This window comes from Tenrec ecaudatus, chromosome 7, assembly GCF_050624435.1.
Source record: "Tenrec ecaudatus isolate mTenEca1 chromosome 7, mTenEca1.hap1, whole genome shotgun sequence".
Taxonomy (NCBI): Eukaryota; Metazoa; Chordata; class Mammalia; order Afrosoricida; family Tenrecidae; genus Tenrec; species Tenrec ecaudatus.
The window spans coordinates 158,637,399-158,658,368 of NC_134536.1; the positions used below are offsets into that span (position 1 = coordinate 158,637,399).

At 44.7% G+C, this 20,970-nt stretch overlaps 1 pseudogene; it reads left to right on the forward strand.

Annotated features, from left to right (window-relative positions):
* Positions 1 to 12,492: 12,492 nt before the first annotated feature.
* LOC142452568 (malate dehydrogenase, mitochondrial pseudogene) lies at positions 12,493 to 13,576 on the forward strand (annotated as a pseudogene).
* The last annotated feature ends 7,394 nt before the right edge of the window (positions 13,577 to 20,970 follow it).

Consider the following 20,970-nt stretch of genomic DNA (forward strand, 5'->3'; position numbering starts at 1 on the left):
CGGTGTGGCGGCTGAGAACATGGGGCGAGGGGCGTCCACAGAGGTCAGCCACTGGGACCCGTAGCCCAGTCCAAGGTCCCGCTGCCTGACACACGCCGAGTCTCCATCCAGTGTCACTACTGAAAACAGGCTCAGGCTGCTGGGGGGGCTTCTCCTGCGTGTCACTTTTAAGAGCGTTCTCAGCAACTTCCCGCTCTTCCCTCCACCCACACCCATCCCCATGGTAACCCCAGGGTCCACCAAGACTGTGGGGAGGGGACAGAGTGGCTTGTGGGTCAAGCATTGGGCTTCTCACCATAAAGTCAGTGGTTCAAACCCACCAGCCGCTCTTTGGGAGAACAAGGAGGCTGTCTGCCCCTTGAAGATTCAGCCTGGGAAACCCCCAGGGCCATTTCTATCCTGCCACCTGTGGAGTCACTCTGCGTTTGCATGGGTATGGGGTGGGGAGTGACGCTGTCACAGTGCCCTATTCGGGCAGGGCACCCATCTCTCTACTCCCCAGTCTTTCTAGCGGTAGATGAACCTGGTGTGTGGGTTTTCTGGAAGGGCAGGGACACGTGCCAACCCCAGCTGGTGCCTGCTATTGGCCAGCACACTCAGTGGATCAGTGGACAGGGGTCAGAGCCCACAGAGGTGCATGCTCCCCTTCTTCCAGCCAGCACCCCGCCTCCTGGCGCACAAGCCAGAAGCAGACACGGGTGGTGGGGGAACTCATAGGTTGAGCTGGTCCCCCCCAGGCAGAGCAGAGGAGAACTAGCCCGGGGCAGCTCCCTTGGCTCTATCCCTTCCTGTGTCTCCACTGCGTGCATAGAGCAGTGTGCCACTGACCCATGCCACCCACAGCCCGACCAGGAGCCCAGCCAGCCCCATCTCAGGAGCCTTAGACCTTCTTACGATGATGATTTTTACTTTCATGATTATTCTTGCGACGTCTTCTAATTGTTACTGGATGTCAGAGAGGCAGGAGGAGACCTGTACCTGGTCTAGGGTTGCAAACAGACAATTGTACCAATAAACATCCTCGAAGTTGGGGGAGGGGGGAACGTATAGGGAGCAGTTCTACTCTGTCTTATAGGGTCACTATGAGTCAGAATTGACTCAGTGGCAATTGGTTGGTAAAGAAATCTGGTTATATAGAGTGGGGTGGAGAGAGATGAAGTAGTAGAGATAAGCTGGTAGAAGAAGAGCAGGTTGCTTTACGTTTGGACATATTTACAAGCTGAGGGGAAGATGCTAAAGAAAAAAAAGTAATTGAGTATTCAGGGAAAAAGGAGGTATTCTTACAAGCGAGGAAGAGGTAGTGAGGGAACTGATGAAGCTGAAAGAACTGGGGCTCAGTTCCCAGGAAGTGGAGGATTAGCCTCAGAGAGGCATCCTACACACTGCAAGTGTCCAAGAGAGGAAACTGCCTTACACTTAGCAAATCCCCAGCACTCCGAGAGGAATGCAGCAATGTTGCAGAGGACAGGGGCGACCAATAAAATCAGGTGAGCGTTGATACACTGGCAATGAGCTATCTGGGATGGAAGTAATTCTGCGTCCCATTGCATCTGAGGGATAAAATGTTTAAGACTAACTCTAACCAGAGACAAGGAGGCTTTAGACAGTGAAGCCTTTGAAACGTTGCTGAAAGGGATTAACGAAAATAATGGGGAAATGGTCCATGCTCATTTTAGATGGCAATAATATTAAGGTGTCAATGCTATACCCAACATCCAACAACCTTCTATAGAAATAGGAAAACTCAAGTTTCCATGGAATGTCAAGAGACCATAAAGTGCTGTGACAATAGAAGGGAAATTAGGAAGACTCACACTTTTTGATTTTAAGATATTTTTTCCAGATGCATTAGAAACATAGACTAGTGGAACATAATCGAGAATCCAGAAAATAACCCACACAGTTGTGGTGTCCTGATCTTTTTCAAGGATGCTGACTTTATTCCACGGGAAAAGAAGACTCTCCTCAATAAACGATGTCGGGAATTATATTTCCACATGTACGAAAAAACTTAAGTAGGATCCATGCCTCATACAATACCAAAAAAATACATTCAAATCGGATGAAGTCCTCACTGCGCAAACTAAAACCATTAAATTCTTTGAAGAAAATGCAAGGGCAGGACTGTACGGCCTGGCTTTTAGCAATGAATTGACTCATACATTAACAAAGGTACAGAGAATAAATGTCAACTTTGTCAAAAACGTGAAAAGATAAACTACTGACTAGGAGACTAGCTTCAGAAGCTACATACCTGACAAAAATCTCATCATCAGGAAAGTGGGTGGAGTGAGACATTGGACCGTGTAAAACATGGCAAAATAATAATAATTTATAAATTATCAAGAGTTCATGAGGGAAGGGGAACCAGAGAGGGAGGGGGGGAAATGAGAAGCTGATCCCAAGGTCTTTAGTAGAAAGCAAATGTTTTGAGAAGATATGACAAAATAATAATCTATAAATTATCAAGGGATCATGAGGGAGGGTGGAACAGGGAGGGACGGGGGGAAAAAAGAGGACCTGATGCAAAGGGCTTAAGTGGAGAGCAAATGCTTTGAAACTGATTAGGGCAAAGAATGTACAGATGTGCTTTATACAATTGATGTATGTATATGCATGGATGTAATAAGAGATGTATGAGCCCCGAATAAAATGTTTAAAAAAAGAGAGAATGACAAGGGCAACAAATATACAAATGTGCTTGACCTGATGGATGGATGGATGGATTGTGATAAGAGTTGTATGAGCCCCCAATAAACTGGTTTTTTTTAAAGAATCTAATAATCAGAAAGCAAATACAGCAACATCAACAAATTAACAGTGAAAAACATATAACTCAGTTGAAATGTCATTAGCTATCACTCCTACTAGGGTACCAAAGATGAAAGATAAAAAGAAGAAAACGGTGACCAATGTCAAGGATGTGGAAAAATTAGAACACTTATCCATTGCTGGCGGGAATGAAGACGAGGGGGAGAATACCATTATGGGAAACAGTATGGCCGTTCCCAAAAATAGTTCAAATAAAACTAACACTTAAAAAAATCACTGCTATCAAGTCAATTCCAACTTATGGCAGTCTTACAGGACCAAATAGAACTTCCCCCTTGGGTTTCAGATACATTGCAGCAGAGGACTAGACAGCCTCATCTTTCTCCCGTGGAGCTGCTGGCTTTGTGGACAACAGCTCAGTGCATAGCCCACGACACTACTGGGGCTACTGAAATGACCATATGAACCAGCAATTCCATTCCTAAGTGTATACACGAAAGACCTTAAAGGACAAATGTGTACCCCAATATTCATTATACCACTAATGCACAGTAGTCAAAAGAAAGAACCTAAATGCTCATCGACAGATTAACGGATTTTTTTAATGTAGAAAATAGGAGGGGATCCCCCCCCCAAAAAAAAGAGAGGAAAAAACTCCACTGAGTTGAGCTTTCGTAATATGCATTTTTCCAACCAGACCAGAATCAAGCAACTTACTCTGACTTACTCCACCCAGAAGGTCCTCTCTGGTCACAGTGAATTTTTTCATAAAAACAGGTTCACTTGAGCCTCATTTTTTTATAGCCAATTTAAGAGAGTAGCGTGTGACAGTGACATTTTGTTTCCTGCTTGTGAAAAATGCTGCAGAAACTATTGTGATGTTGAACACCGCTTACAAGGTCAGCACTACGGGAAAAATTCAAGTGTACAAGTGGTTTTCTACTTTCAAAAATCTGTGAAATGTCAATTGATGACAAACCTCATTCTGGACATCCGTCAACTTCCCGAATGGTCAAAAATGTCAATTCATAGTGCATTTTGGAGTTTGTTCCACCGGGTCAGACTGTTAATCGAGCTTTCTATTTAGAGGTTCTGTAAAGATTGCATAACAGTGTGTGACGCAAAAAAGGCCAATTTGTGGCAGGCGGCGAACTGGTTTTGCTACCACGACAATGTAACTGCTCATGAAGACAATCAACTGCACCACTTTTTGGCAATAAAAAAAAAAAACACGTCTCTCTTGCCTCGCACACCTCTCTCACCTGACCTGGCTCTGAGCGACCTCTTTTTGTTTCTGCAAATGGACTGGGGCATGAAAGAACAGGGAATTGATGACATAGAAAAAGTGAAGGGAAAAACGAGGGAGTTGCTTTCAGCCATCCAAACAAATGAGTTTCCAAGAATGGAATCACAGGTTGGACAAATGTATTAAGTATAATGGAGAGCGCTTTAAAAGTAATAAGGCTGTTTTGTAAAAAACAAGCAAACAAATAAATAAATAGCTTTGGCGGGGTTGGTGGGGGGATGCCGGTGTTTGGTTTGGCTTGGTTTGGTTTGGTCTGAATTGGATTGGTACCCCCTCGCACATCCAATTAAATACTGCCTAGTTGGTAGGAGAAATGAAGTATTGGTACATACTGCCCATGTGCTGTCAGCTCAGGCCTGGGCTGCCAACTGCAAGAACCGCCACTCAAACCCACCAGCCAGTCCTCAGGACAAAGACAAGACCGTGTGTCCCCATGAGCCCTCGGAAATGCTCTCTAGGTTCACTGTGTATGAGAACACACTGATGGCAGTGGGTTGGGTTAGCGTGTGAGTGGAACTTGGAGACAGTGAAGGGAACATCTGTCAAAATCACAAAAAAGACAAAGATTCCATGTCTTCGCTTCTTTAAAGAAAGAAAATGCCAATGTATAAAGCCCAGCGTTTACTTGTGGTTACCAAGGGCAAGGGAGGGTCAAGGGATGATGGGAAAATCCTATCCATAAGGGTAAGGTTACACAATCAATTGTAATTGTTGCCACTCAGTGGTACACCTGTGAAAAAGCTTTACTGGCAGAAGTGATGGGACAGATCTATTTAACGCAATGGCCACGGAGCAGGGTAGCTGCTGAGGCTGCTTGTGTACAGCCAAATGCCTCATGGGATTGAATTCCTTGCTGTGGGTGTTTCGGGTCATCATTTCATGAGACGTTCGTTAATTGGCCTAATAATGTGTTCAGTGCTTCTTCCTGTTCTACTCCTATTGGATCAGGACCTGGGGTCCTAAAAGGATTCAAGCTGCTACCCAAGGCACACTTGGTCTGTATTTACCTGGAGCAACAGAGGGGAAAGGAGCATGCGGTATAAAAGGGGAAATGGAATGTGCAGCTAATCGACTGCACGAACAGCAGATTCCTTTACTGCGAGACCAAAAGAACTGGGTGTAGCTCGGCTAACAATCTTGAGCATTTTAATCAAACATTCCAAAGAAGAATCCTGATCAAACAAGGAAAATGCAGAACAGACATTGAAGTTCTCATGGACTCCTGGCTTTCTGGAATCCTGGAGGTTGAGTGAATCCCAGTCAAACTATTGCTCTGAGATCATCCTCAATCCTTAGACAAAAATATCCTCTGAAAACCACGTGAACTTGATTGTGGTGGATGGAACTAGGGTATAATATGATACCTCATCAGTGGACCTCCATGTTGATCCAACCTAAAGTTGCTTTAGGATTAAATATTTCTCATTTATTCCATGACAGAAATTTCTCTCGGCTTATTTTAATATCGCTGGTGGTCTTTTCTTTCTTCCTCTTAACTTTTACTTTATTTTATTTCTGTTTAGTTGTTGGTTTTATGGTTGCTCTTATTTTTTCCAGCTCATGAAACATAGGAGTGGATGTCTAGAAACAATAACTGATGCAATGGCTTATCAGGGATGGGGAGGGGAGGTTGAGGGGAATTGGGGAGCAAATGAATGCAAGAGGGGGAGGATGCACCCAAAACAGATTGTGATGATTTACATGCAACTCTTTTTTAAAAGCAACTTCATTATGGAAGTGTATGATATGTGAATTTTATATCAATAAAACTATTGGGAGAAAAATATATATGTATATTCTCTGAAATCTTCTTAAAATCAAACAATAGTTTAACTGAACTCATTAGAAGGGTCTGCCTTCACCATGGTGCTTTTTGAAAATCTACGTAGCTAAGATTAAACTGGCTGCAACACCTGGAGAGATTGGAAGCAGTGAGGCTATATTAATTAAGAAGGAACAACTTGGAAAAGGAGGGGGGAAATGGTTTCACCCTGAGAAAAATGTAACCAATGTCAATGATGTGCGGGTGTAGAAACTGTTGAAATGGTTTTTGTTTTAGTGCATGTGTTTTCTCAACGGCAGTCACAAAGTGAATAAGACAGATGAAGCCAAGGAGGAATGAGTGAACAGGCAAAGCCACTGATGAGGCAGGTTTGAGGTGCCTACGGACAGAAAGATGATGCTCTGGAACGGGCAGGACAATAGAATCTGTTCACAAGGCTGTCACGGTGGTGAGAGGACAGTAGGCTGGAAGGAATCTGAGACCTGTTGGCATAGCAGCCAAGGACTATGGGTATGAATGCCAACCCAAAGAGGGGAAGGCAGAGGTGTCTGCGCAGGGAAGGGAAAGGACTCGTGAGCTCTTGCTGTGTTCGGCAGCATTCTTAATGGTTTGCAAGAGTTGCTGCGCCCAGGAAAGGGTGGACGCCTCGCTGAGCTTGGAAAAGTTGTTCAACCTCTTGGTGTTGCATTGCTTCACCACTGGTAACCTTTGAGCGACTTGGAAAAGGCCCATAAGAAGATGGTGCGGATGACTGACGGAAGCCGAGGCTATTTGCTAGCTCACTGTACTTCCTTGTGCGCTGCTGCAGACTGCACGGTGATGACAGATTACAGTGCTGGCTTGCTCTGTGGGAGGGTAGCGCTACCTCTCCCACACCTTCCTGCTGCGGCTCCTCCCGCTTCCTCCTCTATCTGGCAGCTCCACCCAGTTCCCAGAAATTTAGGGACATGATTATCAAGGCAAATCGCTGATCGTGTTCCGCTGGTGGTCAGGGCCAACAGGGTGATTCAGAAACCCGTGTTCTTCAATAACTAATATCATTGCTAATATTTGTTCATCAGAGACCAATGGCCAGCTCTTGCTGTAGGTCCTCTGCATGTATTAACTCACATCGCCCATAAGACCAGGAGCTAAGCCAGCATAAATCCCAACAGATCGAGAGTCCATGGTGGTCATTCTGTAGTAGAATCCTCACCTTCTATCGTGCAAGCAAGCTGGCTTTGATGCCTAGTCAATGCGCCTCATGCACAACCATCATCTAGCTGTCAGTGAAGGCTTGCATGGGGCCATGAGGCTGAAAAGATTTCAGCAGAACTTCCAGATTAATAGAGACTAGGAAGTAAGACCTGATGATATATCCAAACATCAACCAATGACAATTCTATGATGCACAACAGCCTGGTCCGTCGCCAATCATATGGATGGTACCGAACCAGGCAGCATGATATCCCAATGTACACGGGGTGTACCCATGGGGTTCCCAAGAATTGGCAGCTAATAGCAACATTATCAGACCTATTTTGCAAATGCAGAAACTGAGGCAGAGTGAAGTAACTTGCCTGAGAGTGTCCAGGGTAGATTGTGAGCAGCAGAATTCAAATCCAGCCAGCCTGACTTTAACCTCTGCCTCTTACTAGTGCACTGGAGTGTTGCCTTCAGAGTCCCTGGACAGCACCAACAGTTAAGCTGCGTTCACTAACCGAAAGACTGATGACTCAAAGCTAGAGGTGCCTCAGAAGCAAAGCCTGGCGATCTGTTTCCAAAAAGTCATAGTCACAAAGACTCTATGGACTGGTTCTGCCCTGCACACCTGGAGGGTCCATAAATTGGGATTATCTGGAAGATACCTGGTTATACTGTCCTGGTGGTGTTGGGCTGCCAACTATAAATCAGTAGTTCAATGGCACCATCTGCTCCAAGGGAGAAAGAGGAGGCTGTCTGCTCTCATAGAGATTTACAATCTGATAACCCCCATGAGTCAGAATCAATTCCACCAGAGTGGGTTTCGTTCGGGTCTGCTAGATGTAGGGAGACTTTAAACATACTTTGAGAACAGGTCTTAAGAATCATCTATTCCAGCCTCCCCCTACAAGCAGGACTCCTTCTGCGGCTCAGGCATTTCCAGGCTGGATAGGCAACCTAGTCCACTGCTCCGTAGCTCTAAATGGAACGAAAACTGTTCACAGCCCTGAGCTGAAGCTGTAGCTATGAGGGCCTCCCGTTCCTCCTGCACTTGGTAAACAATGGAGAGAAAAGACAGAGACAAACCTATTCTGAGGCAGTATTGCCTAAGGAAAGACGACTGTGCTCTCAGGTGAGAGTCCCTGAGGCTAAAGCATCTGCTGGCCTCGAAGCCCCAGAGGAACAGTATTGCTCCGCCAGGTCCTTGTGGGGACTTTAGTGTCAAATCCCCAAGTGACCTTGGACACACATTTGTTGAGGTTTATAAATGGGCATCAGACTAACTTGTCTCGGGGAGGAGACGAGCCAGTCAGTATGACTTTCCTCTAGTTCCTAAATGCTTCTCCCCGCCCCCTTGCAATTTCTGGCTAGACCAGAGGATGTACACGGGTACAGATAGGAGATGGAGACACAGGGAATCCAGGGCGGATGATCCCTTCAGGACCAGGGGTGTGAGAGGTGTTAACGGGAGGGTGAGTGGGTTGGAAAGGGGGAACCATTTACAAGGATCCATATGTGACCTACTCCCTGGGGAACAGACAACAGAAAAGTGTGTGAAGTTGGACAGGGCAAAATATGACAAAATAATAATTTACAAATTATCAAGGGTTCATGAGGGAGAGGGGAGCGGGGAGGAGGGGAAAATGAGGAACTGATGACAGGGGCTTAAGTAGAGAGCAAATGTTTTGAGAATGATGAGGGCAATGAATGTACAAATGTGCTTTACACAATTGATGTCTGTATGGATTGTGATAAGAGTTGTATGTGCCCCTAATAAAAACTGTTTTAAAAAAAGAATAATTTGACTCATCTCACAAGCCCAACACTCATCATTTGCTCTGACAGTGAAGAATGGTTCTGCAAACTGCCCCCCCCCATCCCCTCTTACTTAAGCGGAGGTCTCTAATCCCTGCTGTCCTTTGGACTGATAGATGGACTCACCATGCCCTTTGGAACTCAGCCTTTGTCAGCCGAGTCCCTGTAAAATCTGTGTGGCTCTGTTCCCTTTCTCTCTTCCGCCAGATGGGCTGTTCTCACCTCTCAGGAAAGGAGCACTTGGTCAGGAAAACCGTGGCAGGGTATCTAGGAGGGAAGGCCAAACCGCAGGCTAAACAGGCAGCCCCTAAGGCTGGGGCCTGGCAACCCAGGACAGCTGTCCAGACTCCGGCAACCATCCCCACGGATGCACTCGAAGCGGTTACACCATCAGCATGCTCCTGCTCCGACTCCTGGAGGATGTGTGTGTGTGTGTGAGAGAGAGAGAGAGAGAGAGAGAGAAACAAGCAGAGACGGGACTTTAAAAACTCAGGAAACTATAAATAACCAAGAAAACGGAGCCAAATCTTTTCACACATATGGAATATGTTATCGCAACAAGCAGCTGAAGCCAAGGGCACAAATGAGTTCAACAGATACCACTCGCTTTGCCGAGAGAGGAAAGGACCTGAAGGGAATGGATAATGGGAAAGGAATAAATAGGAGTGTTTCCCTTCTCCTGCTAGTTCATTTTAAAGCAGTCGGCTCTTGTTGAACGCCTACTAGGGCTGGGCATTGTGCCAGTTTCCAAGGATAAAAGGATGACAGGATGAGGTTCCTGCTCTTAAACGTCTCCAAAATTAGTGTTTCGTGGTTGTGATGAGGTATACATAACACTTTTTGAAAGTGATTTAACTATGGAAGTGTGTGATCTTTGAATACTGTATCAAGAAAACTACTGGGAAAAAAGGAAACCAAACGACCAATAGTTATCATAGGTGAATGAGGAAGAGTGTTTGCTTAGGGGGCATTGAGTTTATATTAATGGTGGTGGAATCATTTGGAAAAGGACATCAGTAACAGTTATACAACACAGGGTGTAATCAATAGCACTGAGTTATACATGCAGAAGTTGTAAAATTGGAGAATGTTTGTGTGTATATTTTTTCCACCGTTAAAAAATAATAATTAGATGAATAATAATGAGTACGAGGAAGAAGAAAATGTTCTAGAATTGACTGGGGTGAGGATTGTACAACTTCTTGATATGAATGAATTATCTAATTGCACAACATGTGGATAAAGTGTCCATAAAACTGGTTTTTTTAAACATTTTATTAGGGGCTCATACAACTCTTATCATAATCCATACATATACATACATCAATTGTAGAAAGCACATCTGTATATTCTTTGCTCTAATCATTTTCTTTTTTTTTCTTTTCTTAGAGCTGTTTTTAAAAACATAGTGTGTCAGTGTATCACCTGTCTTTAAGCTTGTTGTGCTGTGGTGGATTGTGTGTCTCTGTGATACTGGAAGTCACTGGGATTCCCAATGCCAGCAGGGCCACTCAAGGTAGATAGGTTTCAGAGGAGCTTCTGGAGGAAGTCAGGCGAAGAAAAGTAGCCTACTTCTGCAAATTAGCCAATTAAAACCCTACATATGCATCACAGCAAAACATCACCTGACTCATGTGCTTTGGACATATAATCAGGAAGAATCAGTCATGGCGGGAGAGCATCCGATTTGGTGAAGCAGAGGAACAAGGGTAATGAAGAACTTTGCTGAGATGGCCTGACCATAGCTACATGAGTGACTCCAGCATGCTGGACATTGTAAGGATGACACAGGACTGGGCAGCGCTGTGTTCCATGTGTGTGAGATTGCCGTGAGACGGAGTTGGTCTAAAAGCAGACATCCACCTGTATCTATCTAGCCTTCTATTGCCTAAAGCTTTCATGGTTTTAAGGATTCTGTCAAAATATTATCAAATGCTTAAAATATAAGCACCTTAAGCATCTCCAAATATGTAGGACTTTTGTACTAAAATTAATATTCGGCTTCTTTGCGCTTTAAAATATATATATAAATCCTCACTCTAACGTGGATGAACCCCCAAAAGTGAATCATGGTGGCGATTCCTCTTCGGTCATATATAGGAGCCTTGGGTTTTCTCAGCATAGTAGAAATGACAGAGACTTTGCAGCCAGGAAGAATCCAGGGTTGGCCTCTCATTAGCCATGAAAACTTAGTCAAAGTATAATTCTCAAACTTTGTCTTTGGGGAAATAATTTGCCATCAGTTCTATTCCAGGTCACAGAAACTCTCTAGGAAAGGGTAGATTGCCATATATTTCTCCTATGGAGCAATTAGTGGGTTCAAACAGTCAATTTTGGGAGTAGCCATCAAATGCCTTAACTATTGTGTCATGAGGACACAACTAGGATTTCAGTACACAACTTTCAGTACACAACTAGGATTTCCTAAACCTTTCTTCCCCAGACAATGTCTTACTTAAGACTAAAAAGAATTTTGTGTGTGTGCATGCACACACACACACACAATTTAACTTGTCTTCATCACTCTCTACACTCAACCGGCTTTTCAGTCAATTAAATTCATTTATTTAAGATATCATCTGGTTCAAAAAGACTAGCCACACCCACCCATGTCTCACAACAATATTTTCATGCATTTAGAGGTGTTTAGTCACTAGGCAATTTGAGCAAGAAGGCTACTCGCATGAGTCCAGAAATGGACTCATATTTGGGGGTAACCTGCATCCTTGCAATTTACAGAAATTTGGCTTGAGAGGGAGAAAAACATCAAGTTTGCTGCCCTTGGAAATTCTGTCCCATAGGCTGGCTAATAGGAACCTGACCAACGTCGGCCAGAGAATTTAAGTCTGAAGTAGCTTTTCCAAACACTAAACAGCAGTGTTCTGCCTTTCGTGCCCTGCCACTGGTGGGGACAGGGCCACAGGGGACATCTGAAAACAATAGCTTACTTTCCTGCCTCTCCTCATACCTAGCATCCTCCCAAGATTCTGACTTCACTCAGGTGGTAGCCCAACAGGACTTTACAACTTGTCAGCTCTCGGCAGAAAGTCCCCACCCACACTGGGAGAGGGCACCTCTGTTACTAACCTAGTATTATTCCTTGTCTGCTGAGATATGTTTGTTTTTCCACTGCACGAACCTGCATAGTTCCCATGGGTGCTCATGGGACTTCCCCACAGACACATAAAAGAGTTTAGACAGGTAGAACCTTCTACTGCATCCAGACGTTATCTCATTAATTGCCTTCAGAACCCTCTGAAGTAACTCGGGGCCAAGAGTTATCGTGTTGGAGAATCCAGATTCAGGCCTTGAGAAGCATTGTCATTATGTATGACGCCAAATTAGATATCTGACCAAAGGAACTGAGTTGAAAGCCCACACCCTCCAAGAATTCAGCCCTGTGTGGTGCAGTATGGTCTTCACCAACCCCGTGTGGCTGCTGGGCTCTTGAAATGTGGCTAGTCTGAGGACAGAGCTGTAGTAATTACAAAACCCAAATCCGATTTTAAAGACTTCGTGCAAACAAAGTCCCGATTATAATTCGAAAGCCATGCTTTCAATAGGCTGGTTTAAATAGCCTACATTACTGAAACAATCGTGTCTATAACAATAGATTTGGTTATATACGACTCGCATGTGTCCCTTGACTTTGGCTTCCAATGTGGAGAGAAAAGATGTAGCGTGTGGTGGACTCTTTTTGCACACATTGTCTCTTGTTAACTCGGCGGAAAAATGTGATGTTGGGGAGTCACTTGCTCCCCGGCCTGTTCACCCCTGCAGCGTCAGCACCCAGACCCAGAACCATGCTAAAGCAGCCGTGCTGGGCGCTTCTGGAGGAATCGAGCAGCCCCGTCACTTCTGAAGAACAGCCCCTTGATGAGCCGCCTGACCCTGGACGATATTGCTCGGATCCCTGGAGTAGGCGCCGACCTGAGTCACATCGAGACCAGAGCCCATGTGAAAGGGTCCCTCGGACGGAGCAGCTGCCCCACTGCTTCAAAGGTTGTAACCTGGTGGTCCTCCCAGCGGGAGTCCCAAGAGAACCAGGTGTGACGCAGGACGACCTGTTCAACTCCAACGCCACCCTGGTGGCCGCCTGTGCCCAGCATCGCCCCGAAGCCTTGATCCGCATCATGGCCAATCCGGTCAGCGCCACCATCGCCCTCACCGCGGAGGCGTTCAAGAAGCACGGCATGTACAACCCCAGGAAAACCTTGGCCGTGACCGCCCTGGACGTCGTCAGGGCCAACGCTTTTGTGGCAGAGCTGAAGGGTTTGGACCCGGCTCGAGCCAAGGTCCCCGTCAGTGGCGGCCACGCAGGGAAGAGCATCCTGTCCCTGATCTCCCAGCGGACGCCCAAGGTGGACTTCCCGCTGGACCAGCTGACGGCCCTCGCGGGCGCATCCAGGAGGCCGGCACGGAGGTTGTCCAGGCGAAAGCGGGGCAGGTTCTGCCACCTTGTCCGTGGCCTACACAGGTGCCTGCTTCGTCTTCTCCATCGTGGACGCGTTGAACGGCAAGGAGGGACTCATCGAGTGCGCCTTTGTGAATTCCCAGGAGACAGATTACACCTACTTCTGCACGCTGTTTCTACTGGGGGAAGCGGGCTGGAGAAGAACCTGGGCATTGGTGGCGAGGAGAAGATGATCGCTGAAGCCATCCGCGAGCTGAAAGCCTCCATCACGAAGGGGGCGGAGTTTGTGAAGAACGCGAAGTAAGACGCCTGCCAGAGGCCGCCAGTCCCTTATTTCATTCAGGCTCCTTGTCACTGTAAAGTCATTTCAGAGATCTGCGTTGCTTTTCTAACTTGCCCTGATGATGTTTGTTGTATTAGCGTTACCATGCCTTTCAAATTGGAGCATCAATAAAAGCCATCTTTGATTTTTTAAAATATATATAATATTGGACCCTGAGTTCTAGTTGCCTTGAACCAACGAGCAGGATATGTGACTTTGGATAAATCATTCTCCTCATTCCTACGAACCTGGATTTTTTTTCCTGATAAAGTTGAAATTTTATATTATCGATTCTAGGAATCTCTTCGAGTTCTGATAGCTAATAGGTTTGATATTACTCTACCAGGGGTCCTCAAACTTTTTAAACAGGGGCCAGTTCACTGTTAAAAACAACTATGAACAAATTTCTATGCACACTGCATATATCTTATTTTGAAGTAAAAAATAAAACAGGGCAAAAATACCTGGCAAGCCGGTTAAGTGTCCTCAGCGGGCCATATGTGACCCACGGGCCATAGTTTGAGGACCCCTGCTCTAGACCCTGATAACATTCTAGACCCTGATAAAATTCCAGGTAAGTTCTTATTTCCTCACTTCTAGAATAAAATGAAGGAATTTGCTGTAGGTTAGGGGTCTGTGTCTAATCTAGTCTGAGTCAGTTTCAGATTAACGCAAATCTGGACCTTCTCGGAAGTTATTAGATTTTGTTTCTAGGAAGCAAATGAACCTGAGAAATGTAAGAAAGTTTGGTTGTAAGACATTCTCGGTCTCCATAATGATATATATATATCTTCCATATCAGTAAGGACAGTTGAGATTACACTACATGACAATCAAAATCCTGGTGGCTTTAAAAAGGGTTTATTCCTTAGCCATGCTCTATGTTTATTTCCAGCCAACCAAAGAGCTTCTGCTCATTGTAATCATTCAGAAAAACTGGCTCCTCGAGCAGCCGCCATAACAAACACTGTCGGTTGCACTCCGGAAGAAAAGCAGGCACCAGAAATCTGACTCTGACACTTGCTTTGGAATGACAGTAGCAACAGAAAATGGAAGACATGCCTAAGGAGAGGAGGTGAACAAAACAGGTTAAAAGGCAGCTCGATAAGTAAAGTATTATAATGAAATATGTAGACACCTATAGTTAGGAAGAACATGCTAAGCACATTCTACAGGTCAGGATCATCTCATACTACATCTCACACTACATCATCACGCTACAGGTCAGGATCATCTCATACTACATCTCACACTACATCATCACGCTACAGGTCAGGATCATCTCATACTACATCTCACACTACATCATCACGCTACAGGTCAGGATCATCTCATACTACATCTCACACTACATCATCACGCTACAGGTCAGGATCATCTCATACTACATCTCACACTACATCATCACGCTACAGGTCAGGATCATCTCATACTACATCTCACACTACATCATCACGCTACAGGTCAGGATCATCTCATACTACATCTCACACTACATCATCACGCTACAGGTCAGGATCATCTCATACTACATCTCACACTACATCATCACGCTACAGGTCAGGATCATCTCATACTACATCTCACACTACATCATCACGCTACAGGTCAGGATCATCTCATACTACATCTCACACCACATCATCACACTACAGGTCAGGATCATCTCATACTACATCTCACACTACATCACAAGGAAAAGAACTGAAGAAAAAATCTCTAAGCCTCAAGTTTCGATACTGAAAGAGTCTGTGGACAAAGTATTGAATGATGCAGGTCGCCTCAAGAGAAAGTGACAGGAACATACAGTCACTGTGCCCCAAAATTCAAGAGGTACCGTATAATCAAGAGCCAATGGTACTGAAGGACGAATTCAAATCACAATGAAGGTGTTAGCAAAAAACAAGGCTGCAGGAATTGACAAAGTACTAGTAGAAATAGTTCAGCCAACTGATGAAGCACTAGAAGCAGCCACTTGTCTATGCCAAGAAATTTGGAAGGGACCTGCTATAAGTGGTTGGGAGACTCTATCTGAACTCCTCTGGCTTCCCTTTGGACACAAGGCAGAGAATAGGTCAGACTGGCCCTAACCCTCCATTATTCTTTACTGTGTTCTAAAGCCAACCATTCCTCCCACTCTAATTTTATGCTGGATCATTTCTTACTTTGGCCACAGAACTCAAAGACAATACTCAAGACGAAAAGAGTTTATTAAAAGCATTAACACATCACTACAGGTCAGGATCAGTAAAGACACAGTCACAGGTCCACAGCACCACCTCTCCTTGGCCAAAGCCCAAGTCTCTGGGCCTCAGCCTCTCAGTCACATGGACCCTGGGCCTTGGCCTCTGTGGATCAGGAAGCCCATCTGTTGCTCTGTCTCACAGTCCCGTAGTCTAAAGCCAGATGAAGAGAAGGTACCCCCATTACCTTGTCACTTTTCCTCTGAGGCTCCCTGCCACAGTCTCTGGTGCCTCTGGTCTCAAACTCACCACTTCAGAATGAGATCTCAAACTTGCTCCTCTGATGGTCCTAGGAATTCTCTGTATCCAAGACGGCTCCGATACACAGAGGCCTGAGTGACTTAGAGGTGTGCCTTTTGTCTCCCAGCAGACCATCTCAGTAACTGCCACCAAGTCAATTCTGATTCCTAATGACCCTATAGAACAGGGCAAACCCACCCCTGTGGGTTTCTGAGACTGCAACTCTTTATGGGCGCAAAATGCCAAGTATTTCTCCAGAGGAGTGGCAGGTGGGTTCAAACTGATGACCTTGCGGTTAGCAGCCCAGCAGATAACCACTGCACCACCAGGACTCCAATTGTGACTTGCTGCACACTCTCTACTGAATTAACAACTCAATCCCTCCTTAATCCTGTCCCCAGTAGCACTTCTGATAACGCTCACCCCCAAAAAAAGAGCATATAGTCACCAGCACAGAGTCCAGAATTGTAATACATCACATGAGAAATTACGGGCTGCTGCTGCTGTTGTTAGGAGCCTCTGAGTAACTTCTAACTTACGGTGACCCTGCGTGTACCAGAACAAAGCACTGCCCAGTCCTGCACCATCTCGACCATTATTCTTAGCTTTGAGCCCATCGCTGCAGCCACTGTGTCCATTCATCTTGTGGAGGACTTTCCTCTTTGTCACTGCCACTCACCTTTGCCAAGCATGATGGCCTCCTCTAGGGACAAGTCGCTTCTGACAACACGTCCAAAGTATGTAGACAAAGTCTTGCCATCCTTGGGAGCATTCTGGTTGTACTGCCAAAACAAATATGTTTGTTCTCTTGGTACTCTCAATCGTCTTCACCAACACCATAATTCAACACATGGTTCCTTCGGTCTTCCGTACTCGGTGCCCAACTTTCACGTGCATATGAGGCAATTTAAAAAACCGTGGTCACAGCTTAGCGCTTAAAGTGGCATCCTTGCTTTTCCAACGTTTTGTAAAAGTCTTGTGCAACAGATTTACCCACTGCAATGGGTCTTCTGAGCTCTTAACTATTGTTTCCATGAGCGTTGATGGTGGATTCAAGCAAGAAGAAATCCTTGACAACTTCGATCGTTTTTCCATTTCTCATGATGTGACCTATTGGTCCAGTTGTGAGGATTTCCGCTTCCTTCACATTGAGTTGTAATCCAGACTGAAGACTGCAGTCTTTGACCTTCGTCGGCAAGTGTATTGAGTCCCTCTCACTTTCAAAAAGCAAGGTGGTGTCATCTGCAGGTTGTGGCTTGTTAATGAGCCTTCCTCCAGTCCTGATGCCAGACTGCTTCATATAATCCAGCTTCTCTGATCAGTTGCTCAGCCTCCAGAATGAATAAATACGGTGAGAGGATATACAACTCTAATGTACACCTTTTCTTATTTTAAAACACGCAATATCTCTTCGTGTTCACACAACTGCCTCTTGGTCTATGTACAGGGTCTGCATGAGCACAATTAAATGTTCTCAAATTCCCATTCTTCTTAAGGCTATCAATCGTTTGTTATAATCCACAGTGGAACACCTCTGCATGGTCAATTAAACACAACTAAACATCTTTCTGGTATTTTCTGCTTTGAGCCAAGGTCCACCTGACATCAGTAATGATAAATAACCTTTGTTCCACATCCTCTCCTGAATACAACCTCAGTCTCTGGCAGCTCCCTGTCAATGTACTGCTGCCATTGTTGTTGGATGATGTTCGGCAAAGTTCTACTTGCATATGATATTGTTCTATAGTTTGAGCATTCTGGGGGGTCACCTTTCTTTGGAATGGGTGCAAGTATCGATCTCTTCCAGTCAGTTGGCAAAGTAGCTGTCTTCCAAATTTCCTGGCACAGATGAGTGAGTGCTTCCAGCGCTTCTTCAGCTTGTGGAAGCATTTCATTTGGTATTTCCTTGAAATTATGACTAAAAGGGCCATATTAACTGACTACATCTCAACAGCTACCTGGCCAAGAGAGTAAAAGAGATCCATATTTGTGCCCATTCTAAAGAAAGGGGACTCAATCAAGTACAGAAATTGCCTAGCCGTATCATTAACATCGCATGCAAATAAAATTTTGCTAAATACTTGTTGAATACTGGTTGCACTGACAAGGAGCCACCATAAATTCAGGCTAGAGTTGGAAGAAGATGTGGCATGAGTAATATCTTTGCTGAAAACAGAAAATACCAGCATGATGCTTAGTTTTGTTTTAATGGCTTTGCAAAGACATTTGACTGTGGATCATAACAACTTATGGGTAACACTGAGAAAAATAGGAATTCCAAAGCCCTTCTCTGTATTTCTGTAGAACTTGTATAGTGACTAAGAGGTAATCATACAGGCAGAACTGGAGCATATTGCATGGTGTTGAATCAGGAAAGATTTCCCGGTAAAGATCAAGGATTGCAGTCTTCCATATGGATTTCAACTCAATGTGAAGGAAACACAACTGGAGCAAAAAACAACAGAGGGGAGAAAAATCAAAGTTGTCAATGAATTCCTTTTGCTTGGATCCACCACCAGTGTTCATGAAAACAGCAGTCAAGGTCAGATAGAGGCCCCTCCGTGCCATTTTTTTCACCTTCCTAATACCACACACTCACTGATGTACAGTCAAGCAACCTTTAATAAATATCACCACCAACAAAGCAACCAACAGTGACTCTCAGGGCTATGCAAATGTCCAGCACATAATCCAAGCACGGAGCTGCTTCCTTAAATATCCTCTAAAAGGAAGGCTCCATTCCAACCCTAGGACTGTCCCCTCTCCAAATATACAAACCTGGAGCCTGCCCCTCAATCTTCCCCAAGGGGCATGAATCTCTCTGGAGACCTCCATCAGAAATGGCACAGCCAGGCAGATTGTGAGCTGGACACTGGGCTTTTTCATTCAGCTAGATTGTGTCGTACAGACCCTTCTGTGTACTCAAGGCAAATATACAAGTAAATGCAGCAAGACGACCGGCTAAAAATACATACTGGCTCAACAGAACGCATATCAGGTGAGACCGCTGTAAAGTGGTCCATTTTAGCCAAAGGACAGCCAACCGTAAGTAACGTTAATGTTCTCAGTACCGTCCCTTGCCTCCCAGGTCACACAGTGTTTGGGGTTCAAACAGAACCCTAATCTGTATCAAAAGTCCTGAATTACTGCAGCGCTCTAGCTGGAGTGACCAGTCCTGCTTCCAGGCTGCACTTCTCAAAATCCTGTCCCACATGGGGGTGACCCACTTAACTGGTCAGGTAGCAGCTGCAGAGCCATCCCGTGGCTGCCCATATGGCTCATGGGTCACAAGCACTTCTAAAAACAAACATGATGTCATGCTCCCGGAAGCACTCAAAAATGACAGATAACAATGACAGGAAGTCTATCAGTATCCGATACACACTTCTGTGCTGCCTCAAACAAATGAAAGTGAGACAAAAATGGATTAAACAGGAGATGGCATTACTGAGTCCGTAAACCCACACCAGGGACGTTGCAAGGTCATTGTGAACTCATTCGATCCTCTCAACAACCCCTTGAGGCAGTTACTATTTCCCTCTCCCTTTACATATGCAGACTCTGATATTCTGACAAGCCAAGCAATTGTCCCATAGTTGTAGAGATAGAGAGTATGGGAATCAGAGCTGAGGGGCAGGATTCAAACACAGACCTCACCCTTGGTCATTGATTGAGCTTTCTGTGTTTAAGATGCTGAATTCTTAACCCTGCTTCCAACCGGTGCTGATTTCCAAGATCTTGTAATTCGCTGTCATTTCTGCATCTGCAGCCAGTGCAAAGAACTGGTCACTTTGCACAAATTAGATCTTTTGATCCATCTTCTATCACTGTCAGGATCGCCGATGGTTCAATGCTTAACGTCCTTGGCTGCTAACTGAAAGGTCAGAGATTTCTCTGCAGGAGAAACATGTGATGGTCTGGTTCCATAAGTTTTACAACCTGAAAACTCTAAGAGGTGGTTCTACTATTTCCTGGCAGATTGCAATGAGGCAGAAACAATTAGATGCCATGGGGCTGATATTTTTTTTTTGTTTGGGTGTGGCTTGATTTGACTTTGGTTTTTTATCACTAGCAAATTGCTTCTAACCTTTGAAATCCTAACTCACATGTTACTTCCTCTTTTGCTCTCTCTAGCAATGAGATCATGAAAAACCACCAGAATGGGTATTATCGGGAAAATGAAAGATGTGATCACTGGCCACATCTCCAGCATGGGGGGATATTGGAAACAATTATCGTTTATTGATGAGAATGTACAATGATGCAGCCATCACAGAAAGCAATGTGCAATTCTTCAAAGAGTTAAGCACAGAATTATCATATGACCCAGCAACTCCACTCCGTGTTTACCCAAAAGACTAGAAAGCAGAAGGTCAAGGAGACTTGTATGCCAATGTTCATTCCAGCGCTCTTCAAAATAGCCAAAACATGGAAACAACCTAAATGCCTGCTAACAGATAGATAACAAACTGAATGTTGGTATATAGATGCAATGGAATACAGCTCATCCATAAAGAGAAATGAATTTCTGATATATGCTTTGACATGGATGAACCTTGAAAATACTAGGCTGAGGAAAATAAGTCTGACACCAAAAGACCATCAGAATACACAAATGCATAGAGACAATTCTTTAGGGTTTTCCTTGGGCTAGTAGGAGTGGAAATGTGGAGTTGTTACTTAAAGTGCATGGAAGTTCTGTTTAGGAGGATGAAAAATATTTGAAAATGGATACCTAGTTTGCACAGCATGGTGAATGTCATTAATATCACTGAGTTGTATGCTTTAAAATAGTTAAAATGTGAAATATTATATAATAAAGATAGAGGAGAGGAGCGGAGAGACTCCTGAAATTGAATTTTAAACAAAGTGCTCATGGTGTAAAGGGTTAAG